General features: G+C 41.1%; 1 long non-coding RNA gene across 3 annotated transcripts in view; it reads right to left on the reverse strand.

Moving 5' to 3' along the window:
- The window catches only part of LOC147416195 (uncharacterized), a 32,348-nt gene that overhangs the window by 8,789 nt on the left and 11,089 nt on the right, over nt 1–12,470 (reverse strand). For all 3 annotated transcript variants that reach the window (XR_015184227.1, XR_015184226.1, XR_015184228.1), the window contains exons 2-4: nt 5,776–5,845; nt 5,393–5,493; nt 348–508 (exon numbers count right to left, since the gene is read on the reverse strand). This is a non-coding gene — a long non-coding RNA (uncharacterized LOC147416195). The remainder of the gene's footprint in view (nt 1–347; nt 509–5,392; nt 5,494–5,775; nt 5,846–12,470) is intronic.

Genomic DNA, 12,470 nt, shown 5'->3' on the forward strand with positions numbered 1-12,470 from the left:
GCAAGCTGAACCATAGGTGCTCAGGACCCTGAAGAAAACCCTGAAGCTAGACTCTAAAATATCTAGAAATAGGAATTACTGAAGCTACTCTGGGATATTTTTGGACATTGATTTGTGGTAATTTTTATAAATCAGATTTTGAGAACTGTATGTTTTAAACATGCCGTAGGAAGAAATATTTGTGAAAAAAAATGCCCAGTTATAAAGAAAACACTATTAGAAATTGAATTCAGTGTTAGAATTCAGATAATTCTTTTGAATTATTTACAAGAACATAGGCAAACATACACATTCAAATGAGTTCCCCTTGAGTAAATTATTAATATACAGGTATTGCTAGGGCATACCTCGTTATAACATCAGAAGGCAAACTTTCTTGTTGATTACAGTATTAGATGGCATTATGCTGCAACTTCAGAGACTTGGCTTCTCTTCCTGGATTTGTCACTGGCCTCCTTTATAGCTCTGAGCACATAACTTCACAACTCTGTTCCTTCAGCTCTCCCATCTGTGAAAAGAAGATAACATTGCTTTATTATGATAGTTAAATGACTGATTTACAAAGATTGTTTTTGTTTTGGTAAATGCAAACACATGAAAAGGGGGTACATTGCTGTAAACTCACTGGTTAAATATAAGACACATGAGATTGTTTCAACAGATAGTCTAGATCTGGAGAGTTTCTTTAAATATAGTTCTTGCAAAGTTAATCATAGCTTCAGTGCTACCTATGATTGCACACACTTCTGTTTATAGAGTCCTTGTTTGTCACACATATAATTGTGATTATCAAAAGCTGGAAACTTATAACTTTGGTTTATCCTCCTTAACAAAGCAATGAAGAGCCCAGCTACACCCCAGCGCCTTCAGAATGGGACCTCAGCCCAGGCTAAGCACTTTGCTGAGAACAGCAGCAGGCTGGAAGCAGAAAGATTGATATAATCGCCTAGGCTGTGAAAGCCTGGTCAACCCCACAAGGTTTGAACTATCTGAAAAGCAGAGAGGAAATTGCAGAAAAGATGCTTGTGCAAATATGTTCCTACTTTTAACTGCCAGAACCTGAAGGAGCTTTACTGAAATAGGTTTTCTAGCTGCTTCCGCTTAGTTCAAGGAGCGTCTCCATGAGCACATCATTATAGACAGTTGACCGTGACTGTCTCAGTTCTGTGCTAGAACCCAGCAAAAAGACACTTCTCATCCCAAAGTGACAGCACTGCTTTTCTTGTCAGATTAGAGGTCAGCTTGAATTTTGAGCTCAGGTTACTGCTCACCCTTAAGCAGCCTTTGCAGTTTTGAATGACACACATGGCTAATGAAATGCATGCATGGGATAGAAACAGCCTGGGATTCAAATAAACCTCTGCACAAGGATGAGAACTCCGAATTTGGCCATTTTTTTCTGCTCTCTTAACTCTACTTATCAAGCTCACATGGCATGGAATAACCTTGGCATTGAGGTTACTTTCACGTCCCATTCTTTTTACTTCATCTAGGACTTTCCTAACTTGAACCTTTTAAGCCTTGCTCACCAAAGCATGACATATGCATGACTGCCATAGACCCATCCCACTTCTTACTACCCAGTTACTAGGAAACTGGTTTGGATCTGAGCACTGCAGCTACAATGTTTTTAAGCACTCTCATCACTTCTGGTAATGTATTACCAGTGTCATTTCCCATAGAAGTCCTCCCATTCCTTCCCCCACTGAACAGCATATGCCCTATGACGAGTCCCAGCTCATCCAAACTCCCTTAGCTGCTAAACCACACTATGACCAAAAAGCTCCTCCTTGAAGGCATTCTGGCTTTAGCTGACCTCCTCGGGGACAGCCATGAGCTCTGCGGAAGTAATCTCTAACACCAAAGTTAAGCATCACTTTACACCAATCCACACAGTACAAGAAATAACGATACACCATTCCATGGTTTATTTTTCTCACTAGTTTTGCATTTGTAGCTTTTCCTCTGCTTGATGGACATGCTTTTCTTCCTCCTGTAACCGTCTTCCTCCAGCTCTGATTGATTCTGTACTTCAAAGAGTACTTCCTTCTCCCCCAAAAAATATGTCCTTACCTCTCTCTTTTTTGTCTCAGGCTTTCTTTGTTTATCTTACTCACATAATTTCTGTATTTGTAAGCGACTTTATTTTTGTTGCGCCTCTCAGAGAAATTCCTCTCCTTCCAACCATAGTCCTTTGCAGTCAAGTCGGAGGGAACTTCTTACCTTTAGGGTGCAGTAACTTCTTTGGGCTACACAGACACCGTGCAGCCACTTCTTAATGACCAAGTAGTGACCACAAGGATGAATACCAGGTAACATTTCTGAATATCACTTACCCTATATTGGCCCAAAGAGGTCTGGAAGGCCCAGGTTTGCAGTTGGGAAAGTATGCCCATTTCTTTAGAGTACTAAAGCCCAGTGAGTGCTGGAAATCCCTGATGCACAAGGGGAGCACACACAGGGGCAACACTAGGAAGTGAAATGCTATGTAGGGAACCAGAGCTCCTGGAAACCTGAACCAACACATCCATCTGCACTTCTGCTTATAGGACAGATCCGAACGCAGCCACAAGCGTGTGCTACCCTCACAGCACATGAGGAAAGCTCACCGCGCTCTTTCATGGACAGACAGTCTCCCTGCCAGACCACAGGGCAACAGAGGAGGCACACACCACTCCTTCCTTCCCTTTAGGAATGGTTAGTGCTATACGGCAGTTTAAACCCCAAACATGATATGGATCCAGGGCCTCAACAGTTCCCCTTCGCAGACAAAGTAAGAAGGTTTCTGAGTGTTCCATATTTTTGTATTTCTAATTTTTGCATTGTCTTTTTTTCCCTTCTACACCCTTTCCTCTTCTCCAAGTTGGTTAGCATTTTACAATCCTGCCCCGAACACCAGAATGGCAGTTATGGTTTTCCAAGTAAAAACATATACTTTCAGCCAAAATGTCATATATTTTAAACTCGGGTAAGAGCAAAACAAGAGAGAATCCACACTGTGTGTGCCTTCTGCATCTGCACAGGACTGCTAAGCATCACAGACTGCACAGGATGTAATGTCAGCATATGGGGAAAAAAAAGAGTAACTACCGGACACAAACTAGCAGGTAAACTCAATCAGAGAATTGCTACTTCACTACTCTTTTCCTCTCATCCCCCTTACTTCCCTGTTTATCTTCTCTGAGAAAAATATTTCCTGGAGACTTATCGAATGTGTTGCTTTATCATAGCAAATTCTTCACTGAGAGCCAGAAGGGTTAGATATTCCAAGATGTCACTTTTCCAGCAAACCAAAGTAACAGATTTGTATATCACATTCAAGGGAGGGTGTCAAAATTATTCTTTTTTCCTATTTACTATACAGAAATTTATTTCCTTCAAGGTCTGTTTTAAAGCTTTGCAGTCCTGAAGTCAGATTAGTAGGCCTGCTCTTGTCCACACAACTCTCTCCTCCCTTCTTACACACAGAAACTGTGTTCTTGTCACATGGTCCCTTTTCTTTTTATGAGACATTCATGCATATTATTTCAGGTACCTGTTCTGCCTGGATTCTGGAACAACAGTTATCCCACTCCTCTGACTAGAGCCCATTAACTGTGCGGAGCTCTGTTCCCCTGTTAGTTGGTTAATTGCTATTTCCATACCCTCAGTAAGCTTCCAGACTTCGCCATATTCCTAGATAATCATCACTTTATCCAACACAGATTATAGTTCATCTTCATGGCACAGAAGCCTTTGTCTTTCCCACATTTTTTCTAGATTAAGAACTTGTTGATATTTCTCTCAAGATCCTTTCATTCATTTTTACTTCGTTCCTACATATCCTGCCTTCTGAGACACAACTTTCTTTGCTGATCCCTCTTTTTCCTCTGTCCTTGAGTTATCTACGAACAACTTTTCTGTGATGATTACTCGTCAAATTAAATATGTGCCTTTCCCGACTTTTTTTTTTCTTTTGTTTGGGATATAAGTTCTAGGCAGCTTTCACAACTGAAGCTTTAAAAACTCTACACCTCCTTCAAATTTCAACCCCTTGGTTCCTCAATCTGGATTACTTCAGTAATTAATTCATGTAGTTTATCAAAAGTTTCCTCTTAAAAAGCAGGAACCTCAACTACAGTCCTGCTTCTATTTATTCTTCTATTTAGTGTAAACATGGTAGACTTGCGAGTACTTTTTTCAAAGTTTCTTTTATTTTTATTCTTCCACAGAAGCCATGGTGCTCATCAAAACTAAGTCTAAAATAGGTTTGGTTGAGAAGTCATTTAGTAAAGAAGTATTTCATCTACCATGTTTATAGGTTCCTTGAGAAACAGGTCCCTACTTCTGCGTGCCTTCCTCCAACAGACATCTAGGAAGTCTACATCTCCCATAAAGACATAATTTCCAGTCATCATTTATTTCTCTAATCATACTACAGAGATCTTTCTTCATGTCTAGATGATAAAGATGAACAAAGGGCTACAGCAGCTATCTGGAATGACCTCTACAGGTTCTCTTTTAATTAACTTTTCCCAAAGTAATTTTGACACACAAATTTTGTGCTAGGCCAGCAATAAATACTAATAATCACTTTCTTTCTGAGGGAGAATTTATGACACACTGGTTTTTTGAGAAAGACAGTATACAATTTCCAGCTCACTCCCAAAGCAATTGCATCACTGGTCAAGACAAACCCTTAAACTGCTGGACTCCTAGCCGCCGTAATGCTGGGATACCTCAAAAAAGCAGCCACCTGTGAATCAGGAAGCCTTGGAGATGGGTAGCCTGAAGGTGCAGCAGCCTGAGGACTCAGCAGGCTTGGGGAGGGAGACCAGAAAGATCTGATCTTCCACCAGCCTTGCAGGAGGTGAAGGGAGGAAGCCAGAGAGATGCTAGCCCACCACATAGAGAAAGTAGGGGGAGGGGGAGACTTTCGGGGAGGTGGAACCAGAACTTACTCTTTTCTAATTTTGATGGTGTAGCTTTTGTCCATCTTAAGAGAGGACTTTACCCACTTCATTATTTACTGCCACGCCGGTGGTGTGATCAGCCCAGCAGAGATCCAAGGGGTGGCTAGCGGGGGGCGGTGGAGACAGGGCAGCAGCCTCCCAGCTCAGTTCCCTCTCGGACTACAGTGGAGCTGATGTACCCCAGCAACAGCATTTTCATCCCGCACAAGTGGCATTTTCCAACTGAGCATAGCCCCGTCTGAAAACTTTGGACAAGCTCTTGTCTGCAGGGTGCTACAAGCTCCAGTTACCAACAAAATATTTAAATCTTTCACAAGCATTAAGAATGTGAAGCAAGCCCAGCATTTTAGCCACCAAATGAGTAATACCTCTGAAGCAGACTCAACAAGAAGCTTGTGGGAATTTTTGTCTAGTATTATTTACTACTACAAATTACTTACCAGATCTAGCCTGTTTAGACTGCTGCGCTTGTCACACCAACAGAAAAAAAGCTGAATTCTAGGAGTCTTCTTTTGTTGTGGTGTACTCTCACTCACTTTCACTACATGATAGAAAAACGATGCCTGGTATTACAATAGCATGATGGAAACTTTCTTCTGCAGTTCACCAAATCTTAAGAGAAAAACATGTACATATGCACTACAGATATTATGTGCATTTCCAGGAACCTTCTCAAAATTCATCACATGAAAAAACCCAAGAGAATTAGGAAGAAAAATGCTTCATCAACTTCTTCCATTACTCATACCATAAGGCAGATGTAAGATCAAAACCAAAAGCATAATTTTCAAAAGCCTTTTGAAAATATGGCTGGATTTCCTACCTTGTCACCTTCATGGTCTCTCTGGACAGAGAATGAGCAGTCCGTGATTTTTTGAGAAGGAAAACATCACCTAAAGTAGCGATGTGGTTCAGGATTAGGTCCAAACAATTAATTGTTTAGTTCAACAACAAACCATATTGTACTTTGCTTATGCATCTGCAAACAGGATAGGATATGATGAAACAGAAAACTCTCTTTGTGGTTTTGTGTATATCATCCTTGCCACTTTCATAATTACAGTACATAGGCTACCATTAAAGTCAATTGCAAAGTTCCCATTGACTTCAGTAGATGTAAACCAGGCATTAATATTATGCTTTTCAGTTTTCTTGAGGTTTAAACACCTCATAAAATAAATTTACAGATGAACTAGTAAATGTACACTTACAAAGAAACCTCCTAAGGAGTCCCTGAAGCCATATTTTTAAATGCTGCTATTCATACAGTTTATATCAGACAGATCAAGTGACTGTCAAACAAGGGTGCATAGATCATGAACAGCAATAAGAAACACCGAAAATATACTCCAGAAATGTAATTCCAAAAATATAATTTGACATATTTGACAAAACAGACTTAGAAGAGGGTTTTATATTATGCAACATACTTCACAAGCTCAGAAAACCTTATCTATTTCTTTATCTGCCTATCCATTTCAGTGATCTGTAAATGAAAACATGTACGGTGTATGCAGCAAGTTTTTTTTCCAGGAACCCTTTCAAAACCACTCACATAAACACGCAAGAAAAGATGATTGAGAAAGAGAGAAAAAGGAGGGGGAAGAGAGACAGCCTAACTGATGAGAAGTCAGAAATACTACCATCCGGAGCTGACATTTTCTTCTGTAGAGCTATGTGCCCACTGGGCATAATTTTTGATCTTGCAGACTTTCCACATGTAAAACTCCAATTGACTTCAGTGCAAATGAATGAACTGCAGGATCTAATTAAGCCTGCTGAGGTTTGAAAAACAATCTCATATGCTGCCTGAACGCTTCCATGAATTTTGGAGATTTTCAAGATAGTTTGCCTAACTCATTGCCAAATAATCATTTATAAATAATTACAAGTATACTGTGTAAATATAAATAGAAGGCAAACATTAGATGATAAACAGATATAAGGAACTAACAATTATCTAACCTGACTTGATGAAGGCTTTATTAAATAGAATGTCATATATGACATTATGAAAGAGAGAGTTGTGATTGATGGATGACATTTGCACAATCATCTTGTTCCAGATACTACTGGCAAAAAGGCTCCTTTGGCAATTAATAGCCCCTTGGGAAATGTTTGCCTATTACCCCACAGGAGCACGGTAGAAGAGGCAAGGATGCTGTCCAACTCTCCAGAGCAGAATCCAACTACCTTAACCTGGAGACCTTGTTTTTCTACCATGTCCTGTTTGATTCAGAAAAAACCCTGGACCTTCTTAACAAGTGCACTAGATTTCTGCAGTTACCATCCACCAATTCTCCTCAGTGCTGCTTCGTATCCAGAGCAGATCCATGACAGATTTAGGGATGAAGCCACACGAGAAAAAACAGTGCAATCACAAAACTAGAGTCAGTGTTTCAATGCAAACATATGTTGGAAGCATAGTGAGCCTGCAGAGATCACAGAAATCATAGAATGGTTTGGGTTGGAAGGAACTTTAAAGATCACCCAGTTCCAACCCCCCTGCCATGGCAGGGACACCTTCCAGCAGACCAGGTTGCTCAAAGCCCCATCCAACCTGGCCTTGAACACCACCAGGGAGGGGGCAGTCACAGCTTCTCTGGGCAACCTGTGTCAGTGCCTCACCACCCTCAGGGTGAAGAACTTCTTCCTAATATCTAATATAAATCTCCCCTTTTGCAGTTTGAAACGATTACCTCTCGTCCTATCACTACCCTCCCTGATCAAGAGTCCCTCCCACCTTTCCTGTAGGCCCCGTTGAAGTAGCAGAAGGCCGCTGTGAGATCTCCCCAGAGCCTTCTCTTCTCCAGGCTGAACAACCCCAACTCTCTCAGCCTGTCCTCATAGGGGAGGTGCTCCAGCCCCCTGATCATCTTCATAACCCTCCTCTGGACCCACTCAAGCAGGTCTGTGTCTTTCTTACACTGGAGGCCCCAGATCTGGACGCCGCACTGCAGGTGGGGTCTCACCAGAGCAGACTAGAGGGGCAGAATCACCTCCCTTGACCTGCTGGCCACACTTCTTTTGATGCACCCCAGGATGCAATTGGCTTTCTGGGCTGTGAGCACAAATGGCTGGCTGATATTCAGTTTTTCATCCACCAGTACCCCCAAGTCCTTCCCTGCAGCGCTGCTCTCAATCCACTCATTGCCCAGCCTGTATCTGTACTTGGAATTGCCCTGACCCAGGTGCAGGACCTTGCACTTGGCCTTGTTGAGGTTTGCAGAGGCCCACTTCTCCAGCCTGTCAAGGTCCCTCTGGATGGCCCCCCTTCCCTCCAGTATGTCAAGCACACCGCACAGCTTGGTGTCGTCAACAAACTTGCTGAGGGTGCACTCAATCCCACTGTCCATGTCGCCAACAAAGATGTTAAACAGCACCAGTCCCAATACCAACCCTTGAAGAACGCCCCTCGTCACTGGTCTCTACCCAGACATCAAGCTGTTGACCATGACTCTTTGAGTGCAACCATCCAGTCAATTCCTTATCCACCAAGTGGTCCATCTGTCAAATCCATGTCTCTCCAATTTAGAGACAAGGATGCCATGTGGGACACAATGATGTCATGCAGGATCACTCTGTTATTCTTAATTTTAGAATACTTGTCCATGTAGCTTGAATATTATCTTAATGAGGTGGTTTGCATATTCTTTTTTCTAAAAACAAACTAATAAAGACTATTTCCACTATGTACATCATACCCACAGAGAACTACCAACTAGGATGGTGCCTTCAGGCCCACACAGACTAACAGAGAAACGGAGAGCAAAGAATCACAGAACTGCGGACTAAGATTGGGAAGGACCTCAGAAGGTCATGTGGTCCCACACCCGACGCAAAGCACGACTAATTTCAACATTAGATGTGGTTGCTCAGGGCCTTGTTGAGGTTGTCCAACTCTCTACGTGCATTCAAGATAGTGGCAAAGAGAAACGATGCTGGAGGCTTGCCAACAGCACACAAATGAAAATACTTGGGAGCCCTGAGTTGCATTCCAGTTCAAGAGGGACAAGCTCCCTGCTCTGGGTTCCACTGCATAGCATTGCCACAGCTCAAGTAACGCCCAGGGACAATACTACAGAGGTTGCCTCTGGTTTGGCCTCTGGTGCACCTAGCTAGTGACTGCTCAGTCATTCTGTGAGGATGGTGTATGGAAAGTTTGATCACAGGAAGGAGCTGTGCAAGGCGGAGAAGATGAAATCTCTGGAAATATTTGCTGTTAGGCTTTAGTAAATCTCTATGGAATATTTGGTAACTGTGTTTTTTTCCACGTCTTGAAACAGACGACCAAATTTGAAAGGCTTTGTGAGGATGGCAAAAGGCACATACCTGATTCAAAGGCAGAGAAAGGTCTGTCTTTGCTTTGAAAACTTTTAAAATACAGTTGCCAGACTTTTTTTTTACATAAGCAGAAGAACATATTTTTACTAGCCGCCTTCTTATAAATAGTTCAATCACTTTTCAATTCAAAAATTAAAAATAAAAACAAAAAACTAGAGACTGAGACTGGATAAAAATTAATTTAGCCTAAATACATTGTTTGGCAAAGCTCTGAAAAAAAGAAAACAGAACCTTATAACAGGAAGTGTTAGGAAACCTTCACCATGGGCAGAGCTGCCCGTCCTGCCTGTAATATTGTTTGTTAAGCACTTTGGAATCCTTAGAAGTGAACAGAACCACATAACTGAAGCTGCTGGACTGCATTTCTCTGCTCCCCATTTCTGCTGCAGTATCTTACTGTTAATTGTTGTCATAAACCGCAGCTGGCTGCTGGGAGCACCAGTCAAGTGTGTTTTCCTCTGGAACTAAACTCCAGGAAAAGAAAAAATTCTGAATATGCATTGCATCAGGATTAAAGACAAATTTTGAAGTTTGCTTCCAGAGAAAATGCTGGTGCATTCAAACCCTATTAATGTACAGGGGAGGGAGTGCCAAAGGACGAGAGCACTCCACAAATACAGCTGCAATTCCATGAAGTCAGAACAAGCAGCTCCTTGCCCACAAGATGAGGTAAGTAAGGGATGTAGTGTAACAGCCCACATAACACAAACGGATCTTGCAGCTCTAACTATCTGGGCTGTGAGGCCCCAAAACTAACAATATTAAACATATCATAAGTATAGTTTTTGTATTCAGCTTGGATTTTATTTGTAGATTTTACCTGACAGTTCTAAATCCTGACTTTTTAAAAGTATTTTTTCTACCATCATTATTAAGGGATTGGTGTTCTTCTGAGCTTCCAGTATTCAACGTCACTAGCTGGTAAGGGGATCACCGATAAACTCTCCATCCTGTCGTACTCAGCAGAAATTTTGCTACTGATTTCAGTGCAGCAAGTTTTTCACCCCACAGGAAATCAAGGTAAGTGGGAAATAATACTCATTTCATCCAATTAAATAGTAAAGCTCACATGTTTTCAGGATCTCAGTCCACAGACATTTCCTTTTTCTGTCAGAAAAATACAGTTGGGAGGATATGTAACATAAAAATACAAAAAAAAAGGTGCTGTAACACAGAGTGAGACAAGGGGGCCAAAGCTGTAAATTCCTTCCATCGACATGGTAATCTGTATTTGTAAAAGGCCAATATTGAGCAGGCAGTGAAAACAGAAACTCATAACCACATCACATCATTCCACTGCCAGAAACATTCATACTAATTTCCACCATCAAACAGACGGTATGATTACTTAAAGGTTTTTTTAACCAATCCTACTTATAAAAACAAAATCCTCAAGACGGTATAACTTCACAGTTCCATATTCTGTAACGTGGCTTTACATCAAATTGGCAACAATCTGTACCTTGTGTACAAGCCTTCTTCAGGGTCATTAACATGGAATCAACTCCTTGCAGTAAGTAAACACTTCTTTTTCTTGGTTTTTATGTTAAAAATTGAAAATTAATCTTGCAAGTCATTCTGAACCAGCAAAACAGGGTTGACAAAGCAAGCACTGTAGTCTGATATCTTTTATTAGGCCAACTTAGAGTTCAAAAATATGCAGGCCTCCTTGACCACACACAAGTTCATGTATGCAGAATTCCAGGCTGGACCTATAAAATGTATTAAACTACTTGTTTTGTCACTATATATAAATATGTAGTATATATATGTATATAATGCATATGCATACACATTTGAAAAGCTTCAGAATAAACTGTTCATTGATACAGGTTTAAAATAACAACTCTGAAGGACTTCTGTGGGTTGGCATGTAATCTTGCTATATGTCACTGGGTTTAATAAAGAAAATTTAGCAGCACACAAAGCTTCTGATTTCTAATGAGGTCTCATTCCTGTGAAAAAACTCGTGACTCAATGTTAGCAACCATAGGTTCTTTGCTGCTAATAATAATAACAATTAGAATACCCAGCAAAGATACAGCATGGTGTTTCACGTCAAGTGTTTTACAAGGAACAATACAGAGGGTCACTAACCTTGAAATAGCTATGATACTTCAGCATGCTTTACGCAGGTAAAACCCACTCTAAACGGATATGTCTCTTCTGCATAAAAATTCAAATATTTCTAATGTTGCTATGTGTCCACAACAAGGTGTGTGCATAACCTGCTCACCTCTGCTTTTCATCCCACAAGCATGTAAACAGATCACCACCCAGTTCTTCAGCAGCTCTCAGTCCACATGACAATCCTTCCACCCAGGGAACAGAAGGGCCAGTTGTGGGAGCTACATACAAAAACTTACCAAAGAATTACAGTGACGAAGGCGACCACTCTTATTTGTTCAAGTTCTGGCACCTGTGAAACTCTTTCTGGGTGTTCCATGAGGAGTGCAGTCACACCAGTAAATGTGGGCTATTAATCAGAACAAAGACTGAAGAATCAGTGTCCTTCAAGACTTTGCGCTACCAGCACAAGAACTGCTTCGTAAATGTGAGTATCAGGGATCGCTTGGTGTCTCTACAGCCCTCATCTTCTGGAACTCTGCCAGCACATGCTGCAGCAGCACCTTGTGCTGTAGCTGCATAAGCCTTGAGATGGGTTGGTGGGTCTGATCCGGTAACATCAAATGTGGCTCTGATAAAGTCTGCTAACTCATTTTCAATGAGTTTGAAGTTGGTGCTATGTCTTTTTAGATTTGATCCTGAACAACAACCTTTGTTTGAGACCAAAGAGCATCACAGATTTGCTTAAGAGCTTTGTCTGGCTAGGGCAGTATGTTCAAGAAGGATACACTTTTTGATCCTTCTACCAGTGAACTGGGTCATGGGAAAAAATATTGGTAAGTGGATATACTGATTAATAAGAAATCTGAAACCACCTTTAGAATGAATTTAAGATGTGGCCTCAGTGTTACTGTATCCACCTGAAAATAATATGGAGGATTAGACATAAAAGCTAGAATTTTATTTATTCCTGAGCTGAGGTAATGGCTACTAAAAATGTGGATTTAATTGACAGATGATTTAGTGATCATGATGACAGGTGCTCAAACATGGCTGCATTAAAGATAAAAGCAACACGCTTAAATCTCATGAGGAGGGATTTTTTCT

Source organism: Leptosomus discolor, chromosome 1 (assembly GCF_034619465.1).
Source record: "Leptosomus discolor isolate bLepDis1 chromosome 1, bLepDis1.hap2, whole genome shotgun sequence".
Lineage (NCBI taxonomy): Eukaryota > Metazoa > Chordata > Aves > Leptosomiformes > Leptosomidae > Leptosomus > Leptosomus discolor.